The sequence below is a fragment of the Urocampus carinirostris genome, chromosome 10 (genome assembly GCF_059441175.1).
Source record: "Urocampus carinirostris isolate Australia breed hairy pipefish chromosome 10, RoL_Ucar_1.0, whole genome shotgun sequence".
Classification (NCBI taxonomy): Eukaryota; Metazoa; Chordata; class Actinopteri; order Syngnathiformes; family Syngnathidae; genus Urocampus; species Urocampus carinirostris.
In genome coordinates, this window is record NC_142358.1 from 20,715,006 (window position 1) to 20,738,463 (window position 23,458).

At 52.9% G+C, this 23,458-nt stretch overlaps 1 protein-coding gene and 34 non-coding genes across 35 annotated transcripts in view; all 35 read right to left on the reverse strand.

Annotated features, from left to right (window-relative positions):
• Window positions 1–23,458, reverse strand: part of LOC148358336 (uncharacterized) — a 30,057-nt gene that overhangs the window by 813 nt on the left and 5,786 nt on the right. The window lies entirely within an intron of this gene.
• Window positions 4,812–4,925, reverse strand: LOC148358337 (U5 spliceosomal RNA). The gene has a single exon (XR_015851768.1). It is a non-coding gene; the product is annotated as a U5 spliceosomal RNA (small nuclear RNA).
• Window positions 5,443–5,606, reverse strand: LOC148358338 (U1 spliceosomal RNA). The gene has a single exon (XR_015851664.1). It is a non-coding gene; the product is annotated as a U1 spliceosomal RNA (small nuclear RNA).
• On the reverse strand, window positions 5,925–6,116 carry LOC148358339 (U2 spliceosomal RNA). Its single transcript, XR_015851865.1, has one exon. It is a non-coding gene; the product is annotated as a U2 spliceosomal RNA (small nuclear RNA).
• On the reverse strand, window positions 6,487–6,600 carry LOC148358340 (U5 spliceosomal RNA). Its single transcript, XR_015851769.1, has one exon. It is a non-coding gene; the product is annotated as a U5 spliceosomal RNA (small nuclear RNA).
• LOC148358341 (U1 spliceosomal RNA) lies at window positions 7,118–7,281 on the reverse strand. Its single transcript, XR_015851651.1, has one exon. It is a non-coding gene; the product is annotated as a U1 spliceosomal RNA (small nuclear RNA).
• On the reverse strand, window positions 7,600–7,791 carry LOC148358342 (U2 spliceosomal RNA). The gene has a single exon (XR_015851838.1). It is a non-coding gene; the product is annotated as a U2 spliceosomal RNA (small nuclear RNA).
• Window positions 8,162–8,275, reverse strand: LOC148358343 (U5 spliceosomal RNA). The gene has a single exon (XR_015851770.1). It is a non-coding gene; the product is annotated as a U5 spliceosomal RNA (small nuclear RNA).
• On the reverse strand, window positions 8,793–8,956 carry LOC148358344 (U1 spliceosomal RNA). The gene has a single exon (XR_015851673.1). It is a non-coding gene; the product is annotated as a U1 spliceosomal RNA (small nuclear RNA).
• On the reverse strand, window positions 9,275–9,466 carry LOC148358345 (U2 spliceosomal RNA). Its single transcript, XR_015851833.1, has one exon. It is a non-coding gene; the product is annotated as a U2 spliceosomal RNA (small nuclear RNA).
• LOC148358346 (U5 spliceosomal RNA) lies at window positions 9,837–9,950 on the reverse strand. Its single transcript, XR_015851771.1, has one exon. It is a non-coding gene; the product is annotated as a U5 spliceosomal RNA (small nuclear RNA).
• On the reverse strand, window positions 10,464–10,627 carry LOC148358347 (U1 spliceosomal RNA). The gene has a single exon (XR_015851640.1). It is a non-coding gene; the product is annotated as a U1 spliceosomal RNA (small nuclear RNA).
• LOC148358348 (U2 spliceosomal RNA) lies at window positions 10,946–11,137 on the reverse strand. The gene has a single exon (XR_015851828.1). It is a non-coding gene; the product is annotated as a U2 spliceosomal RNA (small nuclear RNA).
• LOC148358349 (U5 spliceosomal RNA) lies at window positions 11,508–11,621 on the reverse strand. Its single transcript, XR_015851772.1, has one exon. It is a non-coding gene; the product is annotated as a U5 spliceosomal RNA (small nuclear RNA).
• On the reverse strand, window positions 12,139–12,302 carry LOC148358350 (U1 spliceosomal RNA). Its single transcript, XR_015851652.1, has one exon. It is a non-coding gene; the product is annotated as a U1 spliceosomal RNA (small nuclear RNA).
• LOC148358351 (U2 spliceosomal RNA) lies at window positions 12,621–12,812 on the reverse strand. The gene has a single exon (XR_015851839.1). It is a non-coding gene; the product is annotated as a U2 spliceosomal RNA (small nuclear RNA).
• LOC148358352 (U5 spliceosomal RNA) lies at window positions 13,183–13,296 on the reverse strand. The gene has a single exon (XR_015851773.1). It is a non-coding gene; the product is annotated as a U5 spliceosomal RNA (small nuclear RNA).
• LOC148358353 (U1 spliceosomal RNA) lies at window positions 13,810–13,973 on the reverse strand. The gene has a single exon (XR_015851641.1). It is a non-coding gene; the product is annotated as a U1 spliceosomal RNA (small nuclear RNA).
• On the reverse strand, window positions 14,292–14,483 carry LOC148358354 (U2 spliceosomal RNA). Its single transcript, XR_015851829.1, has one exon. It is a non-coding gene; the product is annotated as a U2 spliceosomal RNA (small nuclear RNA).
• LOC148358355 (U5 spliceosomal RNA) lies at window positions 14,854–14,967 on the reverse strand. Its single transcript, XR_015851774.1, has one exon. It is a non-coding gene; the product is annotated as a U5 spliceosomal RNA (small nuclear RNA).
• Window positions 15,469–15,632, reverse strand: LOC148358356 (U1 spliceosomal RNA). Its single transcript, XR_015851633.1, has one exon. It is a non-coding gene; the product is annotated as a U1 spliceosomal RNA (small nuclear RNA).
• Window positions 15,951–16,142, reverse strand: LOC148358357 (U2 spliceosomal RNA). Its single transcript, XR_015851858.1, has one exon. It is a non-coding gene; the product is annotated as a U2 spliceosomal RNA (small nuclear RNA).
• On the reverse strand, window positions 16,513–16,626 carry LOC148358358 (U5 spliceosomal RNA). The gene has a single exon (XR_015851776.1). It is a non-coding gene; the product is annotated as a U5 spliceosomal RNA (small nuclear RNA).
• On the reverse strand, window positions 17,128–17,291 carry LOC148358359 (U1 spliceosomal RNA). Its single transcript, XR_015851669.1, has one exon. It is a non-coding gene; the product is annotated as a U1 spliceosomal RNA (small nuclear RNA).
• On the reverse strand, window positions 17,610–17,801 carry LOC148358360 (U2 spliceosomal RNA). The gene has a single exon (XR_015851866.1). It is a non-coding gene; the product is annotated as a U2 spliceosomal RNA (small nuclear RNA).
• LOC148358361 (U5 spliceosomal RNA) lies at window positions 18,172–18,285 on the reverse strand. The gene has a single exon (XR_015851777.1). It is a non-coding gene; the product is annotated as a U5 spliceosomal RNA (small nuclear RNA).
• LOC148358362 (U1 spliceosomal RNA) lies at window positions 18,803–18,966 on the reverse strand. The gene has a single exon (XR_015851634.1). It is a non-coding gene; the product is annotated as a U1 spliceosomal RNA (small nuclear RNA).
• LOC148358363 (U2 spliceosomal RNA) lies at window positions 19,285–19,476 on the reverse strand. Its single transcript, XR_015851840.1, has one exon. It is a non-coding gene; the product is annotated as a U2 spliceosomal RNA (small nuclear RNA).
• LOC148358364 (U5 spliceosomal RNA) lies at window positions 19,847–19,960 on the reverse strand. Its single transcript, XR_015851778.1, has one exon. It is a non-coding gene; the product is annotated as a U5 spliceosomal RNA (small nuclear RNA).
• LOC148358365 (U1 spliceosomal RNA) lies at window positions 20,462–20,625 on the reverse strand. The gene has a single exon (XR_015851647.1). It is a non-coding gene; the product is annotated as a U1 spliceosomal RNA (small nuclear RNA).
• Window positions 20,944–21,135, reverse strand: LOC148358366 (U2 spliceosomal RNA). The gene has a single exon (XR_015851849.1). It is a non-coding gene; the product is annotated as a U2 spliceosomal RNA (small nuclear RNA).
• LOC148358367 (U5 spliceosomal RNA) lies at window positions 21,506–21,619 on the reverse strand. The gene has a single exon (XR_015851779.1). It is a non-coding gene; the product is annotated as a U5 spliceosomal RNA (small nuclear RNA).
• LOC148358368 (U1 spliceosomal RNA) lies at window positions 22,121–22,284 on the reverse strand. The gene has a single exon (XR_015851665.1). It is a non-coding gene; the product is annotated as a U1 spliceosomal RNA (small nuclear RNA).
• Window positions 22,603–22,794, reverse strand: LOC148358369 (U2 spliceosomal RNA). The gene has a single exon (XR_015851847.1). It is a non-coding gene; the product is annotated as a U2 spliceosomal RNA (small nuclear RNA).
• On the reverse strand, window positions 23,165–23,278 carry LOC148358370 (U5 spliceosomal RNA). Its single transcript, XR_015851780.1, has one exon. It is a non-coding gene; the product is annotated as a U5 spliceosomal RNA (small nuclear RNA).

Consider the following 23,458-nt stretch of genomic DNA (forward strand, 5'->3'; position numbering starts at 1 on the left):
AGATTACGTGGTATCAGTTTCAACCTACGCAAGTACGAGCCCATCCAGAAACGAGTCATCGCTTGACTTTTCGGGTTTCTGGATGGGCCCACAGCATTTTGAAAATGGAGGGAGACGTACCTGCTCCCCAGGAAGAGCTGGAGATCAGGCACCCCTTTGCCCCCTTTCTCCTTTTTCATTTTCATAATTTCCCTCTTCAACCTTTCCCATTTCGAACCCCAGATAAAATAAAAAATGGCTCGGTCCAACTCTAAAAGCACCTTTCTCTTGGGCATAAAAACAGAACTAATTGGTAAAAGCAATGGCAGAATAACCGCTTTAATGATTAAAACCTTTCCTTCTAGCGTCAGTTTCCTCAGGCTCCAAAAACCAAGCCTTTGCCTAACTTTCCCTGCCACGTCATCCCAGTTAGTCTCACCCTCCCCGTTCATATTAAATTTTATTCCCAAAATTTTTTGGTCAGTCTTTAATACAGTCAGTGGGAGTCCTGCCTTTTCAGTCGCTGTCCATGGTCCGTAAAACTGCGCCTGGGTCTTTTCACGATTGAGCTTTGACCCAGACGCTCGCCCAAACAGGTCAGTCAAGTCGAGGGCTCTTGTGACGGATAAAAGGTCAGTACATAAAATATTAAAATCGTCCATGTATAACACACATTTAATAATTTGCCCCCCACCTCCCGGGATATTGATCCCATTAATAATTTGATCCTTTCTTAAAATCTGTGCCAAAGGTTCTATGCAAAGAACATAGAGAAGGGCAGATAAGGGACAACCCTGACGTACACCGCAGTTGATCTGTACTGCTTTTGTCAAGTTCCCGTTAACCATGAATTTGCTGTATACGTCCCGGTATAGCAGTCCCACCCACTTAAGGTATTTTTGAGGAAAGCCCCATTTTTGCAGTACCCTAAAAAGGTACCTGTGCGAGACCCGATCAAAAGCTTTCTCAAAGTCTAAATTTAGGACTACTAGCCGCATGTTTCTGTCTCTCGCATAACAGATGGTGTCACGGATCAGCATGAGGCTGTCGCTGATCTTCCTTCCCTCAATGGCACAGGTTTGATCTGGGTCAATTAAGTCCTCTAAAACTGCCGACATGCGTGTTGCTAAAAGTTTGCTAAAAAGTTTGCAGTCCACATTTAAAAGAGTGATAGGTCGCCAGTTGTTTAGGTCAGTCTTGTCCCCTTTTTTGTGAAGTAAAGTCACTATCCCTGATCTAAAACTGTCTGGCATGTGGTCGAGGTTGTAAAATTCGTTAAAAACAGTCAACAAGTCTGGTGCTAAAATGTCCCAAAATGTCTGGTAGAATTCCAGACTGAGGCCGTCTTCCCCTGGTGATTTACCTTTTTTAAAATTCTTTACACTTTCATTTAGTTGGTCCAGGGTAAAGGGTGATGTTAAAAGCGGGTCTTGACCCACTGATTTTGATATGTTATTTAAAACATGTCTCATTTCATTGTCGTGTGTTTCCTTTTTTTCATACAATTTTTGGTAATACCCTTCAACTAAGTTAGTTATTTCATGACTTTCTTTTGTTAAAAGCCCCTTTTTATTTTTGAGTTTAAAAAGCCCCTCTCTCTTGCTCATAATTTTTTGGAAAAAGTAGCGTGTACATTTTTCCCCTTCCTCTATTTCTCTTTCTTTGCTCCTTAATATGATGCCTTTGCTTTTTATTTCGGCTAAGGAGTTTAGTTCTCGTTTGACCTCTTTGATTTCATCATTGAAATCCATCCCCTTTTGTGTTAGGTTAAAATAACGCTGAAGTCTTTTTTGCAGTCCCAACATGCGTTTTCTTTCTTTATGTTTTTTCTTTTTCCCTGCGTTTTTAAAAAAGGTCTGCGTCCGTTTTTTTGTCATCTCCCACCATTGTGCTCGTGTATCGTACAAGTCTTGAAGGGTCTGCCAGTCCTTGTACCGCTCTCTGTATTGGGTGACCAAAGCCTCATCCTCAAGCAGGGAGCAGTTCAATTTCCACAGACCCCTCCCAACAGTCACACCCGAAGAAAGTGAGAGTGTGCAGGACAGTAGACAGTGATCTGAAAAGAAGACAGGAATTAATCTAGCATCACTCAGTGGCAAGCCCCGTGTAAATATATAATCTATTCGAGAGGCTCTGGTGCCGTCACCACTGAACCAGGTGAAGCCCTCCTCTCTTGGATGCATGGACTTAAAACAGTCTTCTAATCTAAAAACCCGGCACATGTCTCGTAATAAATTTGATGTCTTGTCAACTTTAAAATGCTCACCGGCCCCCCTCCTATCTTTTCTACTTAAAATGCAATTAAAATCCCCTCCCACGATTAGTGGCATCTGGCCTAACATGTGGGACTGCAGGTCTTCTAGAAGCTCGTGCCTCATGTTTTTTTCATTGTGACCGTATATGTTTAATAGGTTAAAATCGTGCCCTATAAAAGATAGTCCTGCTAAAATTGCGCGTCCGTCTTTCACCACAGTGCTCCCCTTTAAGACAAGTCGAGGGTTGTTTAATAAAATGGCCACCCCATCGTTACGGTTTTCGTTTGAGCCACTCCATAACGATGGGTATGGCCAAATCTCCTCCCACCGTTTATAGTTTTTTAAAAAGGGAATGCAGCATTCTTGTAATAAAAACACATCTGTTTTGATGGTTTTTAAAAACGATAAAATGCTGTGGGCTCTAACCATTGATTTCACACTTCTCACATTGATTGTAGAGAAGGTGATGTTCATTGGTATGTTAAAATATATAAATTATTTTAAAAACACCAGTAGGGTAGAGGTCTTTCCTAAAAAGAAAAAGAGAGATAAGAAGCTAGGGTAAAACCGGGGCGCCGGAGAAAGCACCCGGGCACCCTCCCGGGTCCATTCTCCGGGGCGTTATCAAGTGAGGTTCATTAAAATTGACAGTGTTGTATGTGTCGGACTTGGGGGTGGATCGTAAAACAACATTTAAAAATGATATTTCATTTGGTGACCCATTTGGGAAGACTCTGGAATCATCAGACTCGCTGTCTGTGGTTCCAGGCCTTCCCCTTTTGTCTGGATTAAGGGGGGACTCAGAGGACCGGTCTGGGGGGAGTCTTTTGTTTCCCTGCCCACAAGGAATCGAGTTATTTCTTTCCTCGGCGTCTTCCGAGTCACTTTCGCTCGACTCAATTGTGGGCATTTCTTGCAGCGACCGGTTTTCCTTTGAGTCATTAGTTTGTGGGTCTGGTTTTGCCGCTATTCCCAATTTGGGCCCCCCAGTACCCCTCCCCTCCACGGTAGGTAATGGGGGCAAACTTAAGGTCTGTTTTGGGGCCTCCCCCATTTTCCCTCCTCTAGGCCCTTCCTGGCCAATAGGGGTTTTTGGAGGGAGATTCGAATTTCGAATTTTCCCCTCCCCCTTTTCCCCTCCCCCAGGCCCTCCCTGGCCAATAGCGGCTTTTGGAGGGAAATTTGAATTTCCAATTTGTTTGTTCCGTTCTTCTTCTTTAGACCTTTCAATTTCTTTATTCATTTCATTTTCTTTGATGGTTTCCTTTCCGGCTTTCAACTTGTTGGCAAAAGATTTTGGGCAGTTCCTGTAGAGGTGATTTGTCTCTCCACAGAGATTGCACTTTCTGCCAATGCTGCATTCTTCATAAGAATGCCCAATTGCTCTGCATTTCCCACAAATGATACGTTCACATACCTCAGCCAAGTGCCCATGCTCGCCGCATTTGCGGCAGAGCTTGGGTTGGCCTTGGTAGTGAACGTAGCCTCGGTGTTCCCCCAGGACTATCATTGACGGGAGATGTTTAAGGCCCTGGAAACCCTGGGGGTCTTGCCATTGTTGAATGGGGACCCTCCAGGCACAATTCCAGATGCCGTCTTCATCTCTCACCTTCATAGCCTGGCCTTTCACAGTACAATATCTGCCCAGCCAAAAACAAATGTCGTCTGCATTCACTGTTTCATTAAACATTCTGACAATTACTGTCTTGGCAGCATTATCAGTCAGTTTTTCAACAGCAAAAGCAGAAAACTGGGGTTTAACATTGTCAAAACGGTTCCAAAATTCACGAAATACAGTTGCAGAGATGAAACTTACATCAAATCCTTTGTTGAAGGGCAGGGTGATAATACAGTTTAAATCTTCAGCTTTGAAGTTTAAACATTTTTGAATAAACTTCCTCGAAAAATCGAGCCTTGATATTTTCTCCGTTTCAGTTCCCAGGTCCTTGAAAAGAAAGCGCACGCTGTGGTGCCTCCGCATGCCGGCATAAAGCCCAGACATGGTGGAAGGCACCACCAGCTGCTCACTCGGCCACCTTACCTTATCCTCCTATAGAAAAAGCACAATAATAATAATACAACAGTAAAGATTTAATATACAACAAATTCAATATACCTCTAACAGCAGAATGAGACCAGAGCCACTAGGCAAAGATCTCAGACCTAACAGAGGCGATCACGACTTAGCCAAAAGGCCGAGAAGCGATAGCCCTTAAGGAAAACAGAGCACCGAGCCAATCCCGACACAGCGATGTCGTGATGACGGTGCTCCTGAGCTTTCGCACCTGGAAGGGCCTTGACCGCTACACAGCTGTCGTTGTTTCAAGCTGAACCGAGCAACTGCCGGGGCAGGCGGAGAGCCCGTCCCGGTCACGGGAAAGTCCGCTCCCATGATGCATCAAACACATCTGGTGCGGGGTTCCGCGCAACGACAGGGCACGACCCGTCCCGGGCTCTGAGCCGCCGGCGCTCCGGCACGACTCGTGCGGAGGTCTGCGGAACGACAGGGCACGACCCGCCTCGGGTTCCGACCCGGGTTCTCGCCGGAACCCTTGAAATCTTTTTCACAGGTCGGTCAGCTCTGCCTACGCAGAACCTCTAAAAATTGGAAATGACTCTTGCTGTTCCTCCCCACGGAAATCTTTAGTAAAAGGCGAAAGATTTGTACGGTCTGAAGAGAAACAAGAGTGACTGCGCGCCACAGTGCCTAACAGTCGCCCCTATCGCCCGCCGGACCCACCAAACACAGGGTTTCGTCGTTAAACGTGTCGACTTCCCGTTCCCGTGCCAATCGACAAACGTTGTCTGAACGAGGTAAAGAAGTTGAAACGTAAACGATGCTGGCTGACTGGAGGCCCCTCACTGCCTTGGCCATTCAAAGCGATTGGGCTAGAAAGTAGAATACGGTTCTTGGCGAGCATGACGCTGGATCAGCCTGTCCCCTTGAACGTTAGCTGGAAGGAAATATGGGCTTTTTTTCAGAACGTTTAAAGGTATTTCTTTGAACGAACGAACGAACAAACGAACGAACGAGCGAGCTAACAAACGAGCCAGGGAATGTACCCCAACTGAGATTCTGCTGCGATTAGGGCGCTACTCCCGAACGTCGCGCTCACGGAGCATTATCAGCATGGCGAAACACACACGGGAGTCTTTTCTCACTGGTGACGCACGTCTACAGTCCAGTCAATTGTATTTGACAGTCTAACAGGGGAAAGCGCGTACGCAGTCCCCCACTACCAGAAATTTTGCAGTCGAGATTCCCACATTTGGGGAATTCGCAGAGGTCAGCCTGATCGGAGTGCAATGACAAAGTCTCACCCTGGGAGAACTACCTTCATGATCATAGTATCTCCCCTGCCAGGTAAGTATGAGTTGGGGGCGGCACCGGGAGGACTCTCATCCACGCTCGCCCCGTTTTAAGCCAGGGTGTAGTCCTCCCCGAGGAAGTCTCGTGCGGCCGACGGGTGTTGGGCACGACAGGTCGGCCGCCTGCCGTTGTGCTTCACACTGTTGTAGGAAACGGGCAGTGCCTTGAAACACAACCAGGTCGATGCTGGAGAGGACGCAGCAACCTGCTTTCCCGGCTCCCGTGTCCGCGATGCGGACTCGGTACACGATCTTGAGAGTGGGGCGCTGGCTAGGGAACGGAGTCTGAGGAACAGTGGGTTTTCTCGTCAACATTTTAGTAGGGAATGCACCGTTCCCAGAGATACTGCAATACCGGGTGGATGCGTGGAGTGGACGGAGCAAGCCCCTGTTCCATCTCCCAGTTTCAAAAATCAATTTAATATATGGTCCCCCACATGGGGGACGTATCAGATATTAAACTGATAAGAACAGATACTACACTTGATCTTAGCCAAAAGGCCGAGAAGCGATAGCCCTTAAGGAAAACAGAGCACCGAGCCAATCCCGACACAGCGATGTCGTGATGACGGTGCTCCTGAGCTTTCGCACCTGGAAGGGCCTTGACCGCTACACAGCTGTCGTTGTTTCAAGCTGAACCGAGCAACTGCCGGGGCAGGCGGAGAGCCCGTCCCGGTCACGGGAAAGTCCGCTCCCATGATGCATCAAACACATCTGGTGCGGGGTTCCGCGCAACGACAGGGCACGACCCGTCCCGGGCTCTGAGCCGCCGGCGCTCCGGCACGACTCGTGCGGAGGTCTGCGGAACGACAGGGCACGACCCGCCTCGGGTTCCGACCCGGGTTCTCGCCGGAACCCTTGAAATCTTTTTCACAGGTCGGTCAGCTCTGCCTACGCAGAACCTCTAAAAATTGGAAATGACTCTTGCTGTTCCTCCCCACGGAAATCTTTAGTAAAAGGCGAAAGATTTGTACGGTCTGAAGAGAAACAAGAGTGACTGCGCGCCACAGTGCCTAACAGTCGCCCCTATCGCCCGCCGGACCCACCAAACACAGGGTTTCGTCGTTAAACGTGTCGACTTCCCGTTCCCGTGCCAATCGACAAACGTTGTCTGAACGAGGTAAAGAAGTTGAAACGTAAACGATGCTGGCTGACTGGAGGCCCCTCACTGCCTTGGCCATTCAAAGCGATTGGGCTAGAAAGTAGAATACGGTTCTTGGCGAGCATGACGCTGGATCAGCCTGTCCCCTTGAACGTTAGCTGGAAGGAAATATGGGCTTTTTTTCAGAACGTTTAAAGGTATTTCTTTGAACGAACGAACGAACAAACGAACGAACGAGCGAGCTAACAAACGAGCCAGGGAATGTACCCCAACTGAGATTCTGCTGCGATTAGGGCGCTACTCCCGAACGTCGCGCTCACGGAGCATTATCAGCATGGCGAAACACACACGGGAGTCTTTTCTCACTGGTGACGCACGTCTACAGTCCAGTCAATTGTATTTGACAGTCTAACAGGGGAAAGCGCGTACGCAGTCCCCCACTACCAGAAATTTTGCTGTCGAGATTCCCACATTTGGGGAATTCGCAGAGGTCAGCCTGATCGGAGTGCAATGACAAAGCCTCACCCTGGGAGAACTACCTTCATGATCATAGTATCTCCCCTGCCAGGTAAGTATGAGTTGGGGGCGGCACCGGGAGGACTCTCATCCACGCTCGCCCCGTTTTAAGCCAGGGTGTAGTCCTCCCCGAGGAAGTCTCGTGCGGCCGACGGGTGTTGGGCACGACAGGTCGGCCGCCTGCCGTTGTGCTTCACACTGTTGTAGGGAACGGGCAGTGCCTTGAAACACAACCAGGTCGATGCTGGAGAGGACGCAGCAACCTGCTTTCCCGGCTCCCGTGTCCGCGATGCGGACTCGGTACACGATCTTGAGAGTGGGGCGCTGGCTAGGGAACGGAGTCTGAGGAACAGTGGGTTCTCTCGTCAACATTTTGGTAGGGAATGCACCGTTCCCAGAGATACTGCAATACCGGGTCGATGCGTGGAGTGAACGGAGCAAGCCCCTGTTCCATCTCCCAGTTTCAAAAATCAATTTAATATATGGTCCCCCACATGGGGGACGTATCAGATATTAAACTGATAAGAACAGATACTACACTTGATCTTAGCCAAAAGGCCGAGAAGCGATAGCCCTTGAGGAAAACAGAGCACCGAGCCAATCCCGACACAGCGATGTCGTGATGACGGTGCTCCTGAGCTTTCGCACCTGGAAGGGCCTTGACCGCTACACAGCTGTCGTTGTTTCAAGCTGAACCGAGCAACTGCCGGGGCAGGCGGAGAGCCCGTCCCGGTCACGGGAAAGTCCGCTCCCATGATGCATCAAACACATCTGGTGCGGGGTTCCGCGCAACGACAGGGCACGACCCGTCCCGGGCTCTGAGCCGCCGGCGCTCCGGCACGACTCGTGCGGAGGTCTGCGGAACGACAGGGCACGACCCGCCTCGGGTTCCGACCCGGGTTCTCGCCGGAACCCTTGAAATCTTTTTCACAGGTCGGTCAGCTCTGCCTACGCAGAACCTCTAAAAATTGGAAATGACTCTTGCTGTTCCTCCCCACGGAAATCTTTAGTAAAAGGCGAAAGATTTGTACGGTCTGAAGAGAAACAAGAGTGACTGCGCGCCACAGTGCCTAACAGTCGCCCCTATCGCCCGCCGGACCCACCAAACACAGGGTTTCGTCGTTAAACGTGTCGACTTCCCGTTCCCGTGCCAATCGACAAACGTTGTCTGAACGAGGTAAAGAAGTTGAAACGTAAACGATGCTGGCTGACTGGAGGCCCCTCACTGCCTTGGCCATTCAAAGCGATTGGGCTAGAAAGTAGAATACGGTTCTTGGCGAGCATGACGCTGGATCAGCCTGTCCCCTTGAACGTTAGCTGGAAGGAAATATGGGCTTTTTTTCAGAACGTTTAAAGGTATTTCTTTGAACGAACGAACGAACAAACGAACGAACGAGCGAGCTAACAAACGAGCCAGGGAATGTACCCCAACTGAGATTCTGCTGCGATTAGGGCGCTACTCCCGAACGTCGCGCTCACGGAGCATTATCAGCATGGCGAAACACACACGGGAGTCTTTTCTCACTGGTGACGCACGTCTACAGTCCAGTCAATTGTATTTGACAGTCTAACAGGGGAAAGCGCGTACGCAGTCCCCCACTACCAGAAATTTTGCAGTCGAGATTCCCACATTTGGGGAATTCGCAGAGGTCAGCCTGATCGGAGTGCAATGACAAAGTCTCACCCTGGGAGAACTACCTTCATGATCATAGTATCTTCCCTGCCAGGTAAGTATGAGTTGGGGGCGGCACCGGGAGGACTCTCATCCACGCTCGCCCCGTTTTAAGCCAGGGTGTAGTCCTCCCCGAGGAAGTCTCGTGCGGCCGACGGGTGTTGGGCACGACAGGTCGGCCGCCTGCCGTTGTGCTTCACACTGTTGTAGGAAACGGGCAGTGCCTTGAAACACAACCAGGTCGATGCTGGAGAGGACGCAGCAACCTGCTTTCCCGGCTCCCGTGTCCGCGATGCGGACTCGGTACACGATCTTGAGAGTGGGGCGCTGGCTAGGGAACGGAGTCTGAGGAACAGTGGGTTTTCTCGTCAACATTTTAGTAGGGAATGCACCGTTCCCAGAGATACTGCAATACCGGGTCGATGCATGGAGTGGACGGAGCAAGCCCCTGTTCCATCTCCCAGTTTCAAAAATCAATTTAATATATGGTCCCCCACATGGGGGACGTATCAGATATTAAACTGATAAGAACAGATACTACACTTGATCTTAGCCAAAAGGCCGAGAAGCGATAGCCCTTAAGGAAAACAGAGCACCGAGCCAATCCCGACACAGCGATGTCGTGATGACGGTGCTCCTGAGCTTTCGCACCTGGAAGGGCCTTGACCGCTACACAGCTGTCGTTGTTTCAAGCTGAACCGAGCAACTGCCGGGGCAGGCGGAGAGCCCGTCCCGGTCACGGGAAAGTCCGCTCCCATGATGCATCAAACACATCTGGTGCGGGGTTCCGCGCAACGACAGGGCACGACCCGTCCCGGGCTCTGAGCCGCCGGCGCTCCGGCACGACTCGTGCGGAGGTCTGCGGAACGACAGGGCACGACCCGCCTCGGGTTCCGACCCGGGTTCTCGCCGGAACCCTTGAAATCTTTTTCACAGGTCGGTCAGCTCTGCCTACGCAGAACCTCTAAAAATTGGAAATGACTCTTGCTGTTCCTCCCCACGGAAATCTTTAGTAAAAGGCGAAAGATTTGTACGGTCTGAAGAGAAACAAGAGTGACTGCGCGCCACAGTGCCTAACAGTCGCCCCTATCGCCCGCCGGACCCACCAAACACAGGGTTTCGTCGTTAAACGTGTCGACTTCCCGTTCCCGTGCCAATCGACAAACGTTGTCTGAACGAGGTAAAGAAGTTGAAACGTAAACGATGCTGGCTGACTGGAGGCCCCTCACTGCCTTGGCCATTCAAAGCGATTGGGCTAGAAAGTAGAATACGGTTCTTGGCGAGCATGACGCTGGATCAGCCTGTCCCCTTGAACGTTAGCTGGAAGGAAATATGGGCTTTTTTTCAGAACGTTTAAAGGTATTTCTTTGAACGAACGAACGAACGAACGAACGAGCGAGCTAACAAACGAGCCAGGGAATGTACCCCAACTGAGATTCTGCTGCGATTAGGGCGCTACTCCCGAACGTCGCGCTCACGGAGCATTATCAGCATGGCGAAACACACACGGGAGTCTTTTCTCACTGGTGACGCACGTCTACAGTCCAGTCAATTGTATTTGACAGTCTAACAGGGGAAAGCGCGTACGCAGTCCCCCACTACCAGAAATTTTGCAGTCGAGATTCCCACATTTGGGGAATTCGCAGAGGTCAGCCTGATCGGAGTGCAATGACAAAGCCTCACCCTGGGAGAACTACCTTCATGACCATAGTATCTCCCCTGCCAGGTAAGTATGAGTTGGGGGCGGCACCGGGAGGACTCTCATCCACGCTCGCCCCGTTTTAAGCCAGGGTGTAGTCCTCCCCGAGGAAGTCTCGTGCGGCCGACGGGTGTTGGGCACGACAGGTCGGCCGCCTGCCGTTGTGCTTCACACTGTTGTAGGGAACGGGCAGTGCCTTGAAACACAACCAGGTCGATGCTGGAGAGGACGCAGCAACCTGCTTTCCCGGCTCCCGTGTCCGCGATGCGGACTCGGTACACGATCTTGAGAGTGGGGCGCTGGCTAGGGAACGGAGTCTGAGGAACAGTGGGTTTTCTCGTCAACATTTTGGTAGGGAATGCACCGTTCCCAGAGATACTGCAATACCGGGTCGATGCGTGGAGTGGACGGAGCAAGCCCCTGTTCCATCTCCCAGTTTCAAAAATCAATTTAATATATGGTCCCCCACATGGGGGACGTATCAGATATTAAACTGATAAGAACAGATACTACACTTGATCTTAGCCAAAAGGCCGAGAAGCGATGGCCCTTGAGGAAAACAGAGCACCGAGCCAATCCCGACACAGCGATGTCGTGATGACGGTGCTCCTGAGCTTTCGCACCTGGAAGGGCCTTGACCGCTACACAGCTGTCGTTGTTTCAAGCTGAACCGAGCAACTGCCGGGGCAGGCGGAGAGCCCGTCCCGGTCACGGGAAAGTCCGCTCCCATGATGCATCAAACACATCTGGTGCGGGGTTCCGCGCAACGACAGGGCACGACCCGTCCCGGGCTCTGAGCCGCCGGCGCTCCGGCACGACTCGTGCGGAGGTCTGCGGAACGACAGGGCACAACCCGCCTCGGGTTCCGACCCGGGTTCTCGCCGGAACCCTTGAAATCTTTTTCACAGGTCGGTCAGCTCTGCCTACGCAGAACCTCTAAAAATTGGAAATGACTCTTGCTGTTCCTCCCCACGGAAATCTTTAGTAAAAGGCGAAAGATTTGTACGGTCTGAAGAGAAACAAGAGTGACTGCGCGCCACAGTGCCTAACAGTCGCCACTATCGCCCGCCGGACCCACCAAACACAGGGTTTCGTCGTTAAACGTGTCGACTTCCCGTTCCCGTGCCGATCGACAAACGTTGTCTGAACGAGGTAAAGAAGTTGAAACGTAAACGATGCTGGCTGACTGGAGGCCCCTCACTGCCTTGGCCATTCAAAGCGATTGGGCTAGAAAGTAGAATACGGTTCTTGGCGAGCATGACGCTGGATCAGCCTGTCCCCTTGAACGTTAGCTGGAAGGAAATATGGGCTTTTTTTCAGAACGTTTAAAGGTATTTCTTTGAACGAACGAACGAACAAACGAACGAACGAGCGAGCTAACAAACGAGCCAGGGAATGTACCCCAACTGAGATTCTGCTGCGATTAGGGCGCTACTCCCGAACGTCGCGCTCACGGAGCATTATCAGCATGGCGAAACACACACGGGAGTCTTTTCTCACTGGTGACGCACGTCTACAGTCCAGTCAATTGTATTTGACAGTCTAACAGGGGAAAGCGCGTACGCAGTCCCCCACTACCAGAAATTTTGCTGTCGAGATTCCCACATTTGGGGAATTCGCAGAGGTCAGCCTGATCGGAGTGCAATGACAAAGCCTCACCCTGGGAGAACTACCTTCATGATCATAGTATCTCCCCTGCCAGGTAAGTATGAGTTGGGGGCGGCACCGGGAGGACTCTCATCCACGCTCGCCCCGTTTTAAGCCAGGGTGTAGTCCTCCCCGAGGAAGTCTCGTGCGGCCGACGGGTGTTGGGCACGACAGGTCGGCCGCCTGCCGTTGTGCTTCACACTGTTGTAGGGAACGGGCAGTGCCTTGAAACACAACCAGGTCGATGCTGGAGAGGACGCAGCAACCTGCTTTCCCGGCTCCCGTGTCCGCGATGCGGACTCGGTACACGATCTTGAGAGTGGGGCGCTGGCTAGGGAACGGAGTCTGAGGAACAGTGGGTTCTCTCGTCAACATTTTGGTAGGGAATGCACCGTTCCCAGAGATACTGCAATACCGGGTCGATGCGTGGAGTGAACGGAGCAAGCCCCTGTTCCATCTCCCAGTTTCAAAAATCAATTTAATATATGGTCCCCCACATGGGGGACGTATCAGATATTAAACTGATAAGAACAGATACTACACTTGATCTTAGCCAAAAGGCCGAGAAGCGATAGCCCTTGAGGAAAACAGAGCACCGAGCCAATCCCGACACAGCGATGTCGTGATGACGGTGCTCCTGAGCTTTCGCACCTGGAAGGGCCTTGACCGCTACACAGCTGTCGTTGTTTCAAGCTGAACCGAGCAACTGCCGGGGCAGGCGGAGAGCCCGTCCCGGTCACGGGAAAGTCCGCTCCCATGATGCATCAAACACATCTGGTGCGGGGTTCCGCGCAACGACAGGGCACGACCCGTCCCGGGCTCTGAGCCGCCGGCGCTCCGGCACGACTCGTGCGGAGGTCTGCGGAACGACAGGGCACGACCCGCCTCGGGTTCCGACCCGGGTTCTCGCCGGAACCCTTGAAATCTTTTTCACAGGTCGGTCAGCTCTGCCTACGCAGAACCTCTAAAAATTGGAAATGACTCTTGCTGTTCCTCCCCACGGAAATCTTTAGTAAAAGGCGAAAGATTTGTACGGTCTGAAGAGAAACAAGAGTGACTGCGCGCCACAGTGCCTAACAGTCGCCCCTATCGCCCGCCGGACCCACCAAACACAGGGTTTCGTCGTTAAACGTGTCGACTTCCCGTTCCCGTGCCAATCGACAAACGTTGTCTGAACGAGGTAAAGAAGTTGAAACGTAAACGATGCTGGCTGACTGGAGGCCCCTCACTGCCTTGGCCATTCAAAGCGATTGGGCTAGAAAGTAGAATACGGTTCTTGGCGAGCATGACGCTGGATCAGCCTGTCCCCTTGAACGTTAGCTGGAAGGAAATATGGGCTTTTTTTCAGAACGTTTAAAGGTATTTCTTTGAACGAACGAACGAACGAACGAACGAGCGAGCTAACAAACGAGCCAGGGAATGTACCCCAACTGAGATTCTGCTGCGATTAGGGCGCTACTCCCGAACGTCGCGCTCACGGAGCATTATCAGCATGGCGAAACACACACGGGAGTCTTTTCTCACTGGTGACGCACGTCTACAGTCCAGTCAATTGTATTTGACAGTCTAACAGGGGAAAGCGCGTACGCAGTCCCCCACTACCAGAAATTTTGCAGTCGAGATTCCCACATTTGGGGAATTCGCAGAGGTCAGCCTGATCGGAGTGCAATGACAAAGCCTCACCCTGGGAGAACTACCTTCATGACCATAGTATCTCCCCTGCCAGGTAAGTATGAGTTGGGGGCGGCACCGGGAGGACTCTCATCCACGCTCGCCCCGTTTTAAGCCAGGGTGTAGTCCTCCCCGAGGAAGTCTCGTGCGGCCGACGGGTGTTGGGCACGACAGGTCGGCCGCCTGCCGTTGTGCTTCACACTGTTGTAGGGAACGGGCAGTGCCTTGAAACACAACCAGGTCGATGCTGGAGAGGACGCAGCAACCTGCTTTCCCGGCTCCCGTGTCCGCGATGCGGACTCGGTACACGATCTTGAGAGTGGGGCGCTGGCTAGGGAACGGAGTCTGAGGAACAGTGGGTTTTCTCGTCAACATTTTGGTAGGGAATGCACCGTTCCCAGAGATACTGCAATACCGGGTCGATGCGTGGAGTGGACGGAGCAAGCCCCTGTTCCATCTCCCAGTTTCAAAAATCAATTTAATATATGGTCCCCCACATGGGGGACGTATCAGATATTAAACTGATAAGAACAGATACTACACTTGATCTTAGCCAAAAGGCCGAGAAGCGATGGCCCTTGAGGAAAACAGAGCACCGAGCCAATCCCGACACAGCGATGTCGTGATGACGGTGCTCCTGAGCTTTCGCACCTGGAAGGGCCTTGACCGCTACACAGCTGTCGTTGTTTCAAGCTGAACCGAGCAACTGCCGGGGCAGGCGGAGAGCCCGTCCCGGTCACGGGAAAGTCCGCTCCCATGATGCATCAAACACATCTGGTGCGGGGTTCCGCGCAACGACAGGGCACGACCCGTCCCGGGCTCTGAGCCGCCGGCGCTCCGGCACGACTCGTGCGGAGGTCTGCGGAACGACAGGGCACAACCCGCCTCGGGTTCCGACCCGGGTTCTCGCCGGAACCCTTGAAATCTTTTTCACAGGTCGGTCAGCTCTGCCTACGCAGAACCTCTAAAAATTGGAAATGACTCTTGCTGTTCCTCCCCACGGAAATCTTTAGTAAAAGGCGAAAGATTTGTACGGTCTGAAGAGAAACAAGAGTGACTGCGCGCCACAGTGCCTAACAGTCGCCACTATCGCCCGCCGGACCCACCAAACACAGGGTTTCGTCGTTAAACGTGTCGACTTCCCGTTCCCGTGCCGATCGACAAACGTTGTCTGAACGAGGTAAAGAAGTTGAAACGTAAACGATGCTGGCTGACTGGAGGCCCCTCACTGCCTTGGCCATTCAAAGCGATTGGGCTAGAAAGTAGAATACGGTTCTTGGCGAGCATGACGCTGGATCAGCCTGTCCCCTTGAACGTTAGCTGGAAGGAAATATGGGCTTTTTTTCAGAACGTTTAAAGGTATTTCTTTGAACGAACGAACGAGCGAGCTAACAAACGAGCCAGGGAATGTACCCCAACTGAGATTCTGCTGCGATTAGGGCGCTACTCCCGAACGTCGCGCTCACGGAGCATTATCAGCATGGCGAAACACACACGGGAGTCTTTTCTCACTGGTGACGCACGTCTACAGTCCAGTCAATTGTATTTGACAGTCTAACAGGGGAAAGCGCGTACGCAGTCCCCCACTACCAGAAATTTTGCAGTCGAGATTCCCACATTTGGGGAATTCGCAGAGGTCAGCCTGATCGGAGTGCAATGACAAAGCCTCACCCTGGGAGAACTACCTTCATGATCATAGTATCTCCCCTGCCAGGTAAGTATGAGTTGGGGGCGGCACCGGGAGGACTCTCATCCACGCTCGCCCCGTTTTAAGCCAGGGTGTAGTCCTCCCCGAGGAAGTCTCGTGCGGCCGACGGGTGTTGGGCACGACAGGTCGGCCGCCTGCCGTTGTGCTTCACACTGTTGTAGGGAACGGGCAGTGCCTTGAAACACAACCAGGTCGATGCTGGAGAGGACGCAGCAACCTGCTTTCCCGGCTCCCGTGTCCGCGATGCGGACTCGGTACACGATCTTGAGAGTGGGGCGCTGGCTAGGGAACGGAGTCTGAGGAACAGTGGGTTTTCTCGTCAACATTTTGGTAGGGAATGCACCGTTCACAGAGATACTGCAATACCGGGTCGATGCGTGGAGTGAACGGGGCAAGCCCCTGTTCCATCTCCCAGTTTCAAAAATCAATTTAATATATGGTCCCCCACATGGGGGACGTATCAGATATTAAACTGATAAGAACAGATACTACACTTGATCTTAGCCAAAAGGCCGAGAAGCGATAGCCCTTGAGGAAAACAGAGCACCGAGCCAATCCCGACACAGCGATGTCGTGATGACGGTGCTCCTGAGCTTTCGCACCTGGAAGGGCCTTGACCGCTACACAGCTGTCGTTGTTTCAAGCTGAACCGAGCAACTGCCGGGGCAGGCGGAGAGCCCGTCCCGGTCACGGGAAAGTCCGCTCCCATGATGCATCAAACACATCTGGTGCGGGGTTCCGCGCAACGACAGGGCACGACCCGTCCCGGGCTCTGAGCCGCCGGCGCTCCGGCACGACTCGTGCGGAGGTCTGCGGAACGACAGGGCACGACCCGCCTCGGGTTCCGACCCGGGTTCTCGCCGGAACCCTTGAAATCTTTTTCACAGGTCGGTCAGCTCTGCCTACGCAGAACCTCTAAAAATTGGAAATGACTCTTGCTGTTCCTCCCCACGGAAATCTTTAGTAAAAGGCGAAAGATTTGTACGGTCTGAAGAGAAACAAGAGTGACTGCGCGCCACAGTGCCTAACAGTCGCCCCTATCGCCCGCCGGACCCACCAAACACAGGGTTTCGTCGTTAAACGTGTCGACTTCCCGTTCCCGTGCCGATCGACAAACGTTGTCTGAACGAGGTAAAGAAGTTGAAACGTAAACGATGCTGGCTGACTGGAGGCCCCTCACTGCCTTGGCCATTCAAAGCGATTGGGCTAGAAAGTAGAATACGGTTCTTGGCGAGCATGACGCTGGATCAGCCTGTCCCCTTGAACGTTAGCTGGAAGGAAATATGGGCTTTTTTTCAGAACGTTTAAAGGTATTTCTTTGAACGAACGAACGAGCGAGCTAACAAACGAGCCAGGGAATGTACCCCAACTGAGATTCTGCTGCGATTAGGGCGCTACTCCCGAACGTCGCGCTCACGGAGCATTATCAGCATGGCGAAACACACACGGGAGTCTTTTCTCACTGGTGACGCACGTCTACAGTCCAGTCAATTGTATTTGACAGTCTAACAGGGGAAAGCGCGTACGCAGTCCCCCACTACCAGAAATTTTGCAGTCGAGATTCCCACATTTGGGGAATTCGCAGAGGTCAGCCTGATCGGAGTGCAATGACAAAGTCTCACCCTGGGAGAACTACCTTCATGATCATAGTATCTCCCCAGCCAGGTAAGTATGAGTTGGGGGCGGCACCGGGAGGACTCTCATCCACGCTCGCCCCGTTTTAAGCCAGGGTGTAGTCCTCCCCGAGGAAGTCTCGTGCGGCCGACGGGTGTTGGGCACGACAGGTCGGCCGCCTGCCGTTGTGCTTCACACTGTTGTAGGAAACGGGCAGTGCCTTGAAACACAACCAGGTCGATGCTGGAGAGGACGCAGCAACCTGCTTTCCCGGCTCCCGTGTCCGCGATGCGGACTCGGTACACGATCTTGAGAGTGGGGCGCTGGCTAGGGAACGGAGTCTGAGGAACAGTGGGTTTTCTCGTCAACATTTTAGTAGGGAATGCACCGTTCCCAGAGATACTGCAATACCGGGTGGATGCGTGGAGTGGACGGAGCAAGCCCCTGTTCCATCTCCCAGTTACAAAAATCAATTTAATATATGGTCCCCCACATGGGGGACGTATCAGATATTAAACTGATAAGAACAGATACTACACTTGATCTTAGCCAAAAGGCCGAGAAGCGATAGCCCTTAAGGAAAACAGAGCACCGAGCCAATCCCGACACAGCGATGTCGTGATGACGGTGCTCCTGAGCTTTCGCACCTGGAAGGGCCTTGACCGCTACACAGCTGTCGTTGTTTCAAGCTGAACCGAGCAACTGCCGGGGCAGGCGGAGAGCCCGTCCCGGTCACGGGAAAGTCCGCTCCCATGATGCATCAAACACATCTGGTGCGGGGTTCCGCGCAACGACAGGGCACGACCCGTCCCGGGCTCTGAGCCGCCGGCGCTCCGGCACGACTCGTGCGGAGGTCTGCGGAACGACAGGGCACGACCCGCCTCGGGTTCCGACCCGGGTTCTCGCCGGAACCCTTGAAATCTTTTTCACAGGTCGGTCAGCTCTGCCTACGCAGAACCTCTAAAAATTGGAAATGACTCTTGCTGTTCCTCCCCACGGAAATCTTTAGTAAAAGGCGAAAGATTTGTACGGTCTGAAGAGAAACAAGAGTGACTGCGCGCCACAGTGCCTAACAGTCGCCCCTATCGCCCGCCGGACCCACCAAACACAGGGTTTCGTCGTTAAACGTGTCGACTTCCCGTTCCCGTGCCAATCGACAAACGTTGTCTGAACGAGGTAAAGAAGTTGAAACGTAAACGATGCTGGCTGACTGGAGGCCCCTCACTGCCTTGGCCATTCAAAGCGATTGGGCTAGAAAGTAGAATACGGTTCTTGGCGAGCATGACGCTGGATCAGCCTGTCCCCTTGAACGTTAGCTGGAAGGAAATATGGGCTTTTTTTCAGAACGTTTAAAGGTATTTCTTTGAACGAACGAACGAACAAACGAACGAACGAGCGAGCTAACAAACGAGCCAGGGAATGTACCCCAACTGAGATTCTGCTGCGATTAGGGCGCTACTCCCGAACGTCGCGCTCACGGAGCATTATCAGCATGGCGAAACACACACGGGAGTCTTTTCTCACTGGTGACGCACGTCTACAGTCCAGTCAATTGTATTTGACAGTCTAACAGGGGAAAGCGCGTACGCAGTCCCCCACTACCAGAAATTTTGCAGTCGAGATTCCCACATTTGGGGAATTCGCAGAGGTCAGCCTGATCGGAGTGCAATGACAAAGCCTCACCCTGGGAGAACTACCTTCATGATCATAGTATCTCCCCTGCCAGGTAAGTATGAGTTGGGGGCGGCACCGGGAGGACTCTCATCCACGCTCGCCCCGTTTTAAGCCAGGGTGTAGTCCTCCCCGAGGAAGTCTCGTGCGGCCGACGGGTGTTGGGCACGACAGGTCGGCCGCCTGCCGTTGTGCTTCACACTGTTGTAGGGAACGGGCAGTGCCTTGAAACACAACCAGGTCGATGCTGGAGAGGACGCAGCAACCTGCTTTCCCGGCTCCCGTGTCCACGATGCGGACTCGGTACACGATCTTGAGAGTGGGGCGCTGGCTAGGGAACGGAGTCTGAGGAACAGTGGGTTTTCTCGTCAACATTTTGGTAGGGAATGCACCGTTCCCAGAGATACTGCAATACCGGGTCGATGCGTGGAGTGAACGGAGCAAGCCCCTGTTCCATCTCCCAGTTTCAAAAATCAATTTAATATATGGTCCCCCACATGGGGGACGTATCAGATATTAAACTGATAAGAACAGATACTACACTTGATCTTAGCCAAAAGGCCGAGAAGCGATAGCCCTTAAGGAAAACAGAGCACCGAGCCAATCCCGACACAGCGATGTCGTGATGACGGTGCTCCTGAGCTTTCGCACCTGGAAGGGCCTTGACCGCTACACAGCTGTCGTTGTTTCAAGCTGAACCGAGCAACTGCCGGGGCAGGCGGAGAGCCCGTCCCGGTCACGGGAAAGTCCGCTCCCATGATGCATCAAACACATCTGGTGCGGGGTTCCGCGCAACGACAGGGCACGACCCGTCCCGGGCTCTGAGCCGCCGGCGCTCCGGCACGACTCGTGCGGAGGTCTGCGGAACGACAGGGCACGACCCGCCTCGGGTTCCGACCCGGGTTCTCGCCGGAACCCTTGAAATCTTTTTCACAGGTCGGTCAGCTCTGCCTACGCAGAACCTCTAAAAATTGGAAATGACTCTTGCTGTTCCTCCCCACGGAAATCTTTAGTAAAAGGCGAAAGATTTGTACGGTCTGAAGAGAAACAAGAGTGACTGCGCGCCACAGTGCCTAACAGTCGCCCCTATCGCCCGCCGGACCCACCAAACACAGGGTTTCGTCGTTAAACGTGTCGACTTCCCGTTCCCGTGCCGATCGACAAACGTTGTCTGAACGAGGTAAAGAAGTTGAAACGTAAACGATGCTGGCTGACTGGAGGCCCCTCACTGCCTTGGCCATTCAAAGCGATTGGGCTAGAAAGTAGAATACGGTTCTTGGCGAGCATGACGCTGGATCAGCCTGTCCCCTTGAACGTTAGCTGGAAGGAAATATGGGCTTTTTTTCAGAACGTTTAAAGGTATTTCTTTGAACGAACGAACGAACGAGCTAACAAACGAGCCAGGGAATGTACCCCAACTGAGATTCTGCTGCGATTAGGGCGCTACTCCCGAACGTCGCGCTCACGGAGCATTATCAGCATGGCGAAACACACACGGGAGTCTTTTCTCACTGGTGACGCACGTCTACAGTCCAGTCAATTGTATTTGACAGTCTAACAGGGGAAAGCGCGTACGCAGTCCCCCACTACCAGAAATTTTGCAGTCAAGATTCCCACATTTGGGGAATTCGCAGAGGTCAGCCTGATCGGAGTGCAATGACAAAGCCTCACCCTGGGAGAACTACCTTCATGATCATAGTATCTCCCCTGCCAGGTAAGTATGAGTTGGGGGCGGCACCGGGAGGACTCTCATCCACGCTCGCCCCGTTTTAAGCCAGGGTGTAGTCCTCCCCGAGGAAGTCTCGTGCGGCCGACGGGTGTTGGGCACGACAGGTCGGCCGCCTGCCGTTGTGCTTCACACTGTTGTAGGAAACGGGCAGTGCCTTGAAACACAACTAGGTCGATGCTGGAGAGGACGCAGCAACCTGCTTTCCCGGCTCCCGTGTCCGCGATGCGGACTCGGTACACGATCTTGAGAGTGGGGCGCTGGCTAGGGAACGGAGTCTGAGGAACAGTGGGTTTTCTCGTCAACATTTTAGTAGGGAATGCACCGTTCCCAGAGATACTGCAATACCGGGTCGATGCGTGGAGTGGACGGAGCAAGCCCCTGTTCCATCTCCCAGTTTCAAAAATCAATTTAATATATGGTCCCCCACATGGGGGATGTATCAGATATTAAACTGATAAGAACAGATACTACACTTGATCTTAGCCAAAAGGCCGAGAAGCGATAGCCCTTAAGGAAAACAGAGCACCGAGCCAATCCCGACACAGCGATGTCGTGATGACGGTGCTCCTGAGCTTTCGCACCTGGAAGGGCCTTGACCGCTACACAGCTGTCGTTGTTTCAAGCTGAACCGAGCAACTGCCGGGGCAGGCGGAGAGCCCGTCCCGGTCACGGGAAAGTCCGCTCCCATGATGCATCAAACACATCTGGTGCGGGGTTCCGCGCAACGACAGGGCACGACCCGTCCCGGGCTCTGAGCTGCCGGCGCTCCGGCACGACTCGTGCGGAGGTCTGCGGAACGACAGGGCACGACCCGCCTCGGGTTCCGACCCGGGTTCTCGCCGGAACCCTTGAAATCTTTTTCACATGTCGGTCAGCTCTGCCTACGCAGAACCTCTAAAAATTGGAAATGACTCTTGCTGTTCCTCCCCACGGAAATCTTTAGTAAAAGGCGAAAGATTTGTACGGTCTGAAGAGAAACAAGAGTGACTGCGCGCCACAGTGCCTAACAGTCGCCACTATCGCCCGCCGGACCCACCAAACACAGGGTTTCGTCGTTAAACGTGTCGACTTCCCGTTCCCGTGCCGATCGACAAACGTTGTCTGAACGAGGTAAAGAAGTTGAAACGTAAACGATGCTGGCTGACTGGAGGCCCCTCACTGCCTTGGCCCTTCAAAGCGATTGGGCTAGAAAGTAGAATACGGTTCTTGGCGAGCATGACGCTGGATCAGCCTGTCCCCTTGAACGTTAGCTGGAAGGAAATATGGGCTTTTTTTCAGAACGTTTAAAGGTATTTCTTTGAACGAACGAACGAGCGAGCTAACAAACGAGCCAGGGAATGTACCCCAACTGAGATTCTGCTGCGATTAGGGCGCTACTCCCGAACGTCGCGCTCACGGAGCATTATCAGCATGGCGAAACACACACGGGAGTCTTTTCTCACTGGTGACGCACGTCTACAGTCCAGTCAATTGTATTTGACAGTCTAACAGGGGAAAGCGCGTACGCAGTCCCCCACTACCAGAAATTTTGCAGTCGAGATTCCCACATTTGGGGAATTCGCAGAGGTCAGCCTGATCGGAGTGCAATGACAAAGTCTCACCCTGGGAGAACTACCTTCATGATCATAGTATCTCCCCTGCCAGGTAAGTATGAGTTGGGGGCGGCACCGGGAGGACTCTCATCCACGCTCGCCCCGTTTTAAGCCAGGGTGTAGTCCTCCCCGAGGAAGTCTCGTGCGGCCGACGGGTGTTGGGCACGACAGGTCGGCCGCCTGCCGTTGTGCTTCACACTGTTGTAGGAAACGGGCAGTGCCTTGAAACACAACCAGGTCGATGCTGGAGAGGACGCAGCAACCTGCTTTCCCGGCTCCCGTGTCCGCGATGCGGACTCGGTACACGATCTTGAGAGTGGGGCGCTGGCTAGGGAACGGAGTCTGAGGAACAGTGGGTTTTCTCGTCAACATTTTAGTAGGGAATGCACCGTTCCCAGAGATACTGCAATACCGGGTCGATGCGTGGAGTGGACGGAGCAAGCCCCTGTTCCATCTCCCAGTTTCAAAAATCAATTTAATATATGGTCCCCCACATGGGGAACGTATCAGATATTAAACTGATAAGAACAGATACTACACTTGATCTTAGCCAAAAGGCCGAGAAGCGATAGCCCTTAAGGAAAACAGAGCACCGAGCCAATCCCGACACAGCGATGTCGTGATGACGGTGCTCCTGAGCTTTCGCACCTGGAAGGGCCTTGACCGCTACACAGCTGTCGTTGTTTCAAGCTGAACCGAGCAACTGCCGGGGCAGGCGGAGAGCCCGTCCCGGTCACGGGAAAGTCCGCTCCCATGATGCATCAAACACATCTGGTGCGGGGTTCCGCGCAACGACAGGGCACGACCCGTCCCGGGCTCTGAGCCGCCGGCGCTCCGGCACGACTCGTGCGGAGGTCTGCGGAACGACAGGGCACGACCCGCCTCGGGTTCCGACCCGGGTTCTCGCCGGAACCCTTGAAATCTTTTTCACAGGTCGGTCAGCTCTGCCTACGCAGAACCTCTAAAAATTGGAAATGACTCTTGCTGTTCCTCCCCACGGAAATCTTTAGTAAAAGGCGAAAGATTTGTACGGTCTGAAGAGAAACAAGAGTGACTGCGCGCCACAGTGCCTAACAGTCGCCCCTATCGCCCGCCGGACCCACCAAACACAGGGTTTCGTCGTTAAACGTGTCGACTTCCCGTTCCCGTGCCAATCGACAAACGTTGTCTGAACGAGGTAAAGAAGTTGAAACGTAAACGATGCTGGCTGACTGGAGGCCCCTCACTGCCTTGG